Source organism: Euprymna scolopes, chromosome 37, assembly GCF_053919585.1.
Source record: "Euprymna scolopes isolate OS-2025 chromosome 37, ASM5391958v1, whole genome shotgun sequence".
Taxonomy (NCBI): Eukaryota; Metazoa; Mollusca; class Cephalopoda; order Sepiida; family Sepiolidae; genus Euprymna; species Euprymna scolopes.
Window position 1 is genome coordinate 34,642,425 of NC_136518.1, and position 9,550 is coordinate 34,651,974.

General features: G+C 33.3%; 1 protein-coding gene across 1 annotated transcript in view; it reads right to left on the reverse strand.

The window, feature by feature from the left end:
- LOC145261130 (cationic amino acid transporter 2-like) overlaps window positions 1-6,645 on the reverse strand; it is a 135,091-nt gene extending 128,446 nt beyond the window's left edge. The window contains exon 1 of the mRNA XM_080119394.1: window positions 6,487-6,645. The gene's annotated coding sequence lies outside the window, so the exon portion shown is untranslated. The remainder of the gene's footprint in view (window positions 1-6,486) is intronic.
- Window positions 6,646-9,550: the final 2,905 nt, after the last annotated feature.

Consider the following 9,550-nt stretch of genomic DNA (forward strand, 5'->3'; position numbering starts at 1 on the left):
TCTAAACAATATAATATAAATGCGGGAGTACCTCAGGGGTCTATCCTTGGACCTCTGTTATTTCTAATATTCATAAATGACCTCCCTGACAAAATTGTCTGTGAGATGGGTATATTTGCTGATGACACCACTCTTTATAACAGGCACGAGGGGAAAACAAATGAAATATCTAAGGAAATGGCAGAAACACTAGAAGATAACCTCCAATCTGCAGTGGAATGGAGACAAAAATGGATGGTCACATTTAATGCTGCCAAGACTAAGCTTGTTTCCTTCAATAATTACAAGAAACCTTCACTACCACCAATAGCAATGGCCAAGAACATATTACCCGAAAGTAGTTCCTATGACCTCCTCGGCCCAATGTTTACAGGGAAACGAACTGAAATAGATACATTGAGAGCATTGCCAAGGCTGCTGCAAAGAACGTGGGCGCTCTCTACAGTACTAGAAAGCTACTCACACCTGAAAGTATCCTGTACCTCTATAAGGCCAGCATTCGCCCATGTATGGAGTACTGTTGTCATATTTGGGCTGGTGCATCTGCTACTTGTCTCTCACTCCTTGACAAGGTTCAAAAGAGAGTCGCCAACCTGATAAATCCTGAACCGTCATTTAAGCTTCAGCCTCTGTCCCATCGACGAAATGTTGCATCCCTATGCCTGTTCTACAAGTACTTTAATGGTGAATGCTCTGACGAACTGCAAGCACTTGTACCCCTTCGACGTGAATACCCCCGACAAACCAGATAGCAACTAAATTCCACTCCTTCACAGTAGAGATCCCTAGGTATAAGAAAGCCTTCTACTCCAATAGTTTCTTCCACAGAACTGCTAAACTTTGGAACTCCCTTGAGGGATTCTGCTTTCCCAACCGTACTGACATGCAGAAGTTCAAGTGTAATGTGAACAGACATCTTCCTTCATAGTACCCCTGCAACTTATGTCCCCGATAGTAGCCCCCTACTTCAAAGTGGCACTGTACCTTGTTTGGGGTGAAAATTGAATTTAAAAAAAAAAAAGAAAAAAAAGACACCCAATGGACTAAGAAGGACCAATCTGGAATATTTGACTTTTCAATGGGATCTTAAGACTCAGCAGAAGCAACTGACCTAGTTGGTCTTTTTATTCTGTACAATTTCACCAAAACTATAAATAATAAAACATAGGACTATATAGAGACGATGGTCTTATCGTAGTTGAAAAGTCAAATGGCTCTAAGTGTGAAAAAATAAAAACTTTAACTAAGGAAATGAATAGAATAGGCCTTAAAGTAGACATTAAATCTGCCATAAAAACTGTCAACTTTCTCGACATAACTCTCAACCTCTCAAATAACTTATATGAACAATACGCCAAGGACAATACCTACCCACTCTATATACATCCATTATCAAACCACGCAAAAGATGTCATTGAACATATCCGTAAATCTTGAAAAAAGACAACACCAATTCTTCTAAAATTGAAATATTCAACAAACATAAACCATTTTATGTAAATGCTCTTTAGGAAAGTGGACACTCAAATACCATCATTAATTACATTGAACCTAATTCCTAAAATAATTTGAATAAGAAAAATAGACCTAGAAAAGTCATTAAGTTTACCCTCCCCCCACATTCAATATAATGGTCAAAACCAAACTGGGTAAAAAATTCTTTCAGTTAATAAGCACCCACTTACCACCTAATCTCACACTACACAAAATCTTTAATAAAAGCACAATTAAACTTTGCTACAGGTGTACTGATAGGTGTGTCAGAAACTGCTTGAAAAATATTGAATAATTCGCCCCCTGTCTTTCCAAGCTTATAACTACTCGAAAAATGTAATTCAAACCCTAATTTTTTTTCAATTAAAGGAGCAAGGACCAAGGGTTCATTAAAAAAAAAAAAACGTGGTTTTAAAAAAAATGGTTTTAAACTTCGGACTTTATAGGTAAATTTCTAAAAAAACACTTCTTTTTTGTTTTAAATTTGAATATATTATTTATTGATCTTTTATCTTCAATTTGTGATATATAAAACTTTGGTGAGTAAATTAATTATTTCCTTTTTAATAGACATTTCAAAATGGAGAGTGAATTAAAAAAAACATTTGTTTAAAATATTATATTCGGTTTATTGGAAAGAGCATAAAATTTCACATTGACCCTGAAAATATCGTAAAAATAGAATCAATAGAAACATTTTGATAGATTTTAAAAGTTTAAAAATTTAAAAATACTGAACTCGTAAAATTCAATTAATTTCATTACTGTTTTTAAAAAAATAAAAAATCATATTTCTATTACTTTTTATACAACTTTAATAGTTTATTTTGGAAGTATAACCCATAAAGAAAATAAACAACCCACTTTTAAAATAATAAAAAAAATAATAAATACAAATACAATTTTCCCCTACAAAAAAATCCAAACGACAAAAAATACTATATTGGCCTGGTCAGCACCTCTTTTAAAGACAGATTTAGAGTACATAAATGCTCCTTTACAAACCCCAACCACACTAACAAAACCTCACTAACTACATCTAATCCTAAATCCACTATCTACATCTAATCTAAAATAACCTTACACCAACCATAAATTGGGAAATCCTTAAAAAACCTAGCATATGTAAATCCTTAAATTTTACATGCTTCCCCTGTCTAAACGAAAAACTCTTTATCACCAATTTTCAAGATAGAGATAAATTACTAAATAGAAAAAAATTAAACTACCATAAACTGTCGGCATTACAAACCCCACTTCCTTAGCAATTTTACACCTTTCTGAAACATCCCTCATACAACTTGTATTAAATCTGCCAAATCATACACTCAGTACAAACATCTGTTCCATACAAATAATAATAGTAACATCTACATACCTAAACTCCATGCCTCATTTTTCCTATACCTTATCTTATCTTACGCTTTCACCTTCTTTTTGTTAAATATATGTGTAAGCACGTATGTGTTGTTATTGTTGTTGTTGTTGTTGTTGTTGTTAAACTGTTGTACATGTAATTATATAAGTTTGCGTCTGCATATGTCGACACGTGCAGATATGTATATGTGTATAAATATAAAATGTCTTATATATATATATATATATATATATATATATATATATATATATATATATATATAGTCATTTATAAAATATATATGGCGATTAAGCTACACTGAATATTCCACATTTCATCCACTGTAGGATTCTTCAGGCTTAGAGTGGATGAAACGTAGAATATTTAGTGCAGCTTAATCACCATATATATTTTATAAATTACTAACTAGCTCTACCTACGTATTGAGCACTTTTGAAGTAAATACTTAAAGTTTACACATAAATTTATACTTTTGTATATTAATTTTATGTGAGTAAATGAAGTAGTTATATATATATATATATATATATATATATATATATATATATATATATATGTGAGCAAACAGTTAATAAAATATCTTAAAAAACACTTTGAAATGAGTTAAAAACATATTTAATCTGAAAAGGAAACACTAAATAAATGGATAGTCCTTAATCCGTGGAGTTTCGAAGAAATACTCTCCTTCTCATCAGAGGGTAGGAATTAGCAAAATGCGGGATCGGATTTTGCATGCAGAAGTATTTGATGAAACAACAAGTAAGTCAAAGATCTTACTTGAAAGCAAAATAAGTTAAGCAGAGGGAATATGGTAAAGAAAAAGGTGATTACACATGAATGGATAGTCTGGTGGAAGATAACTAATCCAGTGACGGTAAAATCCAAATGTAAAACTTCAAGAAAGTTAAAAGAATTTCCATTTGTACAAGTAAAATCCAAGGAAATCCCGTAATTGGAAGAAGATGGTCCATAATAATCCAAAGGCAGAAATCCATGGAATAATTCACAAACATGTGTACAAGGAAAAAAAAATAATAATATTAATAAAAGAAAAATAAGATGTGCTATTCACTCTACTTCCGAGACATAACTATAAATAAAAAAGATCTGGGAAGAAAAAAAACCTGGGAAGAAAAAAAAAAAAATGATAAAGTTAAATATAAAATAAAGGGAAACAAAAGTCAAAACGACCCAGACAGGAAATGTTAAAGGCGCGAAAATATATATAGGACAAAATAATATAGGTCAACTGAAATGTACAAGTCATCACTTTAAAAAAGTTATTAAACGACACTAAAAAGAAAATATATATATATATATATATATATATATATATATATATATATATATATATATATATATATATATATGTAGATGTCCCCATGTAACTGTGGGTATAGAATGGTATATAATGCGTTCAACTCAAATATCTCAACCTAGAGTGGTAACTAAAGTGTTAAATTTCCATAAAACTATCCAAAACCCCTACTCAAAACTTATAATCAAACCTACCTAGGATCATTATTCCACTCAATTACTAATCTTATAATCGTTTGAACCCCATACTCCTTTTCTGCCTGTTAAGAATATAGCTTAATATCCTTCTTAATATTTTTAATTATGTAACCAATTCATCTACTTATTTATTTTGGCTAAGCTCATGTCTATGTATATACTCTTCAAAATAATGAAATTAAATATATCTACTAATGTGCAAATCCAGCGATTTTCGGTCTAAATTTTATTCTTTGTTTTCAAACAATAAAAATTTCTATATTTGAAAATTAACCTTTTCAAATCATATATATATATATATATATATATATATATATATATATATATATATATATATATATAGAGAGAGAGAGAGAGAGAGAGAGAGAGAGAGAGAGAGAGAGAGAGATCAGTATATCCTAAATTTGACTTTTTATACGAATAATTTCATTACTATTATTTTAACGAAAATAAAAATGAATTTCTTTTTACTCGGTTACTCTTTTTGTCTTGTTTCCATCGATTTTTTCTCTTTCTATGGTTTCAAGAAACCATAAATAAATATGAAAACAATTAACTGTTGTTTTTAATGAGTTCGGTCAACCATTCAACATAAAAAAAATAATCACTGTATTAATGAAGCTTGATTTATAACGGACTTTAATTAAAAAAACTTAAATTAAATTTTAAAAAATAAACGCTAACAAAGAAATTCAGCAATTGTTCAGAATATGGCCCCAATTTATATATATATATATATATATATATATATATATATATATAAAGAAACAACCAAAATAAAAGAGGTAACTTAATTCGTAATGAATGCTAATTTAATCACTTCAACAATGCCAAACATTCAGTTATGTGTTTGATATTATATGTAATTATGTAGTATGATGATAAATGACATTTTAATCATTTCTCTGCCATGTGTGGATTTGTGACCAATATGCCTCGCTATGTGATTATAAAATGGAATTGAGACTCTATTCTGAACAATTGCCGAAAATCTCATCTGGGATTTACTTCTTCATGTTGCATGAAGTATTCCGGAAATTACACCATGAAAATGACTCAAAAACTACTTATTTATGCAAACTGAATTTTTCATGATGGTTATTGTTATCAAAAGTATCACATTCATACATCAAATTTGTGAAAATAGGAAATTGAAATTCCGTCATAATTTTGTTGTGACAAAACTTTTAAAGGTAAAGATCTGTAAGGGAAAGACTATGATCGATATTTTGACCTAGTTCAATGATGATCAAGCAAGCGATCTGGATGCGTGGCTGTACACAAACAAGTAAACAAACAAACAAACATCATAGTGACAAACAAACTGTTCTTAAGAATTGGCAAAGATGATAAAATGTTTTTTTAAATAAATCTATATAAGTGTAAAATGTGTGTGTGTGTGTGTGTGTGTGTGTGTGTGTGTGTGTGTGTGTGTGTGCGTGCGCGCGCGCGCGTGCGTGCGTGCGTGCGTGCGTGCGTGCGTGCGTGTGTGTGTGTGTGTGTGTGTGTGTGTGTGTGTATTTATATGTCCCGTAAAAACTTCTGACAGACACGTCGGAACGTGACGAAACTGATATCGTTTTAAACCTTGATCTTTCGGACGACAAATACCGAAAAAAAATGGGCAAAAACATTAATCTCTTCACCCTCAACTCGCCAGTTTTCTTCAAGGAGGAGTTGTTTTTTTCTGCCGACGAGTCATCGTCTTCTTTTCGATTGACTACACTTAATTTCGACGTTTTCAACTTCTGGTTTTGCCATGGACGCATCGGCAATGACGTCACATGTTTTTTTTTTTTTTTTTTCACCTTTTTTTTCTCATTCACGTTGCGGGTTCCAGCCTGCCTGCCTACTACCACTTTTTTTTAGCACCTCTTTTCACCCAAACTGCATACTGTTGTTTTGATTCTCCCTCCCCGCTACTACCACTTGTTTTATATCCCCCCCCCCTCCGGAGTCCTTACTACAACACCACCTACGCACACCCGGGCAAGGCCGGGTACCACCGCTAGTCTAGTATAAATGCGAAACACAGTTTTTTCACCTTCGAAATTTAACAACCTTTCAATTCAAAATCAAGAAAATTAGTTTTTACTTACAATTTGTGTTTCTTATTATCCAGAATCACGAACGACGGATGAGCAAAGTTTACAGCTACACAAAAATCTCCATAAAACATAAATCGTTTAAATGCGTGCAATAACAAAAAGCAAAATGACTTGAGATTTAAACGATTGTGAAAACTTAAAACAGATCTTATCTTATCAAAACATTTCAGAGATAAAAGGTTTCTTAATTAAAAACGAGAGAGAGAGAGAGAGAGAGATCGCATATACAGTCGCCAAAAGATCTTTTTTTAATCCAGCTTTTGTAGTATTATTGTTCTATTCTCATCTTGAATGTTATTTTCACAACGTTTCGACCGATATAACCTCCAATCATTTTATGATATCTCTTGTCGAATTCTGGAATCTATACAGAAATTTAGAACGAAACCCTTTATTTAGTCCTAAGAAATACGTTGCTATTGTTCCACCAGACATGACTGAGTAGAAGTAATTTTATTAGTAGTATTATTATTATGTGTTGAAGAAACGGGGATATTTTTCTGTAAGAGACTTTCAACCTCCAGAAGAATATCACTTAAAACTGATTATTACTTAACATTTATATCCGTTGTGCCATGGGTCAATCCTTATCTTAAAGATAATATTTTTGATGACTTATTCTTTTTTGGTATACCAGTATACTAGTACATCTATCTGGTAGAACTAATATGCATATGGGTGCTGTCTAAAACACATTCAAGATCAGATACACATATAATATGATGACCCTGATGAAAGCAACATATAGTATAAGACTAATTATTTTTTATACTTAGACTAGCAAGGCCACTCGACGTTACCTGCAGCAAAAGTGTAACATATTTCTATTAAAATATCTATTTCTTTCTCTCCCCCCCCCCCTTCTATTTCTTCTCTGCCAAGCTAATTCTTCTTTTAGGACACACACACGCACATGCAGACTTTGTATTTTACAGATTACTTGAGGAATGAGTTCTTGAAAAATAATCAGAATTACTTCCCTTTAGTTAATAGATAATCTAGCTGAACCTCCCGCCTCCCCTGACGAATTTTGCATCAATTTAGAGTCAACGAATGAATATTTTTTCGAAATCTTAGATATTATATAAATCACCAAATCTAGTAATTTTAATAAAGACAATTTTATAGCACTGTAACAACCAGGGTTGCGGAGTCGGATGGTAAAAGTCCAACTCTGACTCCGACTCCTAGAATTCCTAGGATACTGGTTCCAACTCTAACTCCGACTTCTTTGATATTTGCGACTCCGACTCCTGACTCCCGACTCCGACTCCGACTCCTTTACTCCTATGTGAAAATCTATTCTGCAGATCCATATACCAGCCTCCCATATCTATTCAGCATGCATTTTATAATTACTTTTCATGCATATTATTTTTGACATTTAACATTCACTTGTATCATAAATATACTCACATATACACTATACCAGCTTTATTTATTTTTTTTTTTTTTTACTCACGTCTACCTCTAACAAGGTGTATTACCACTTGGACGTAAAAGGCTGCTATTTGGGACCATGTCGTGGAAAGATTTACAAGATGTTGGTTTATGTAACATTTTAATTTCTGCATATCAGTACGACCAGGGAAGCAGGTAGCAGGAAGGGAATTCCAAAGTGTATTTGTTTGAGGGGAGAAATTATTAGAATAGAAAGCTTGCTGGCATTTAAGGAACTCAACAGTGAAGGAATAAGATCTTATTGCTAAGCGGATTTGCTGCGGGGATATGTATGGTGAGGGGGTACAAGTGCAACGAGTTCTTCAGAACACATTGCATTAAAATATTTGTAAAACAGGTACAGAGATGCAACATTGCAACGATGGGACAGGGGCTGGAGGTTAGTTGATAAAGTGGGATATATTAGATTGACAACTCTTTTTTGTATCCTATCCAAGATGGAGAGACTAGTGGTAGATGCACCAGCCCAGATGTGGCAACAATATTCCATGCATGGGCGAATGGTGGCTTTGTAGAGGTACAGGATACGCTCAGGTGTGAATAGTCTTCTAGCTCGATAGAGGGAACCCACCTTCTTTGCATCAGTCTTTGCAATGTCCTCCATGTATTTGTTCCAGTTTATATTGTCTGCAAATATTAGGTCGAGGAGTTTGACGGTAGAATTCTCAGATAGAGTGTTATTTGTCATCAATATAGGCGATTGGAGAGGCGTCTTGTAATTGTTAAAGGAAAGCAACTTAGTTTTACTAGCATTAAATGTTACCATCCATTTGCGGCCCCATTCCATAATGGTCTGGAGGTCATTTTCTAACGATTCTGCCATTGTCTTAGATTTATGTACCTCTGTTCTTCTCTCATGCATGTTATAGAGCATTGTATCATTAGCAAATATACCCATCTCAGACACAATATCATAAATATCAGGAATAATAATGGTCCAGAGATCGACCCCCCTGAGGCACTTCCGCATTAATGTTATGCTGCTTGGATGTACGTCCGTCAATGAAAACCCATATGCTTCTATTGTCTAAGATGGATCTAATTATATTTAGTATATGTCCAGTTATAATGTACGATTTAATTTTCATTAGCAGCCCTTTGTGTCAGACTTTGTCAAAGGCCTTGGATATATCAAGGGCTACAGCCCTGGCTTTACCCGCCTTATCCAGTACATGGTAAATGCGTTCAGAGATGAATGTTAAGATATCTGCAGTAGAACGACATTGCCTGAATCCATACTGTTTGTCAGAGAGAAGATTTGCTTTTGCGAGTTGGTGAACTAGTGCTTGATTAATTAAGGTCTCAAAGATTTTAGCGAAGGGAAGAGACTAATGGGGTGATAATTGAGAGGGTTTGTTCTTTCACCAGAATTCCTGTACACTGATACCACAGAGGCCATCTTCCAGCTATTAGGGAAGCAAGATTCAGCAAGGTGTTTATTGTAGAGCTTGAAAAGTATAGGGGCTAGCTCAGCTGAACATTTCTTAATTAGTATAGCAGAGATGAGATGAGGCCTTTGAGGTGTCTAAGTTTTTTATGATATTGTAGACATGAGAAGGGGTGATTTTTACATCATCTAATGTGGTTTCAATCC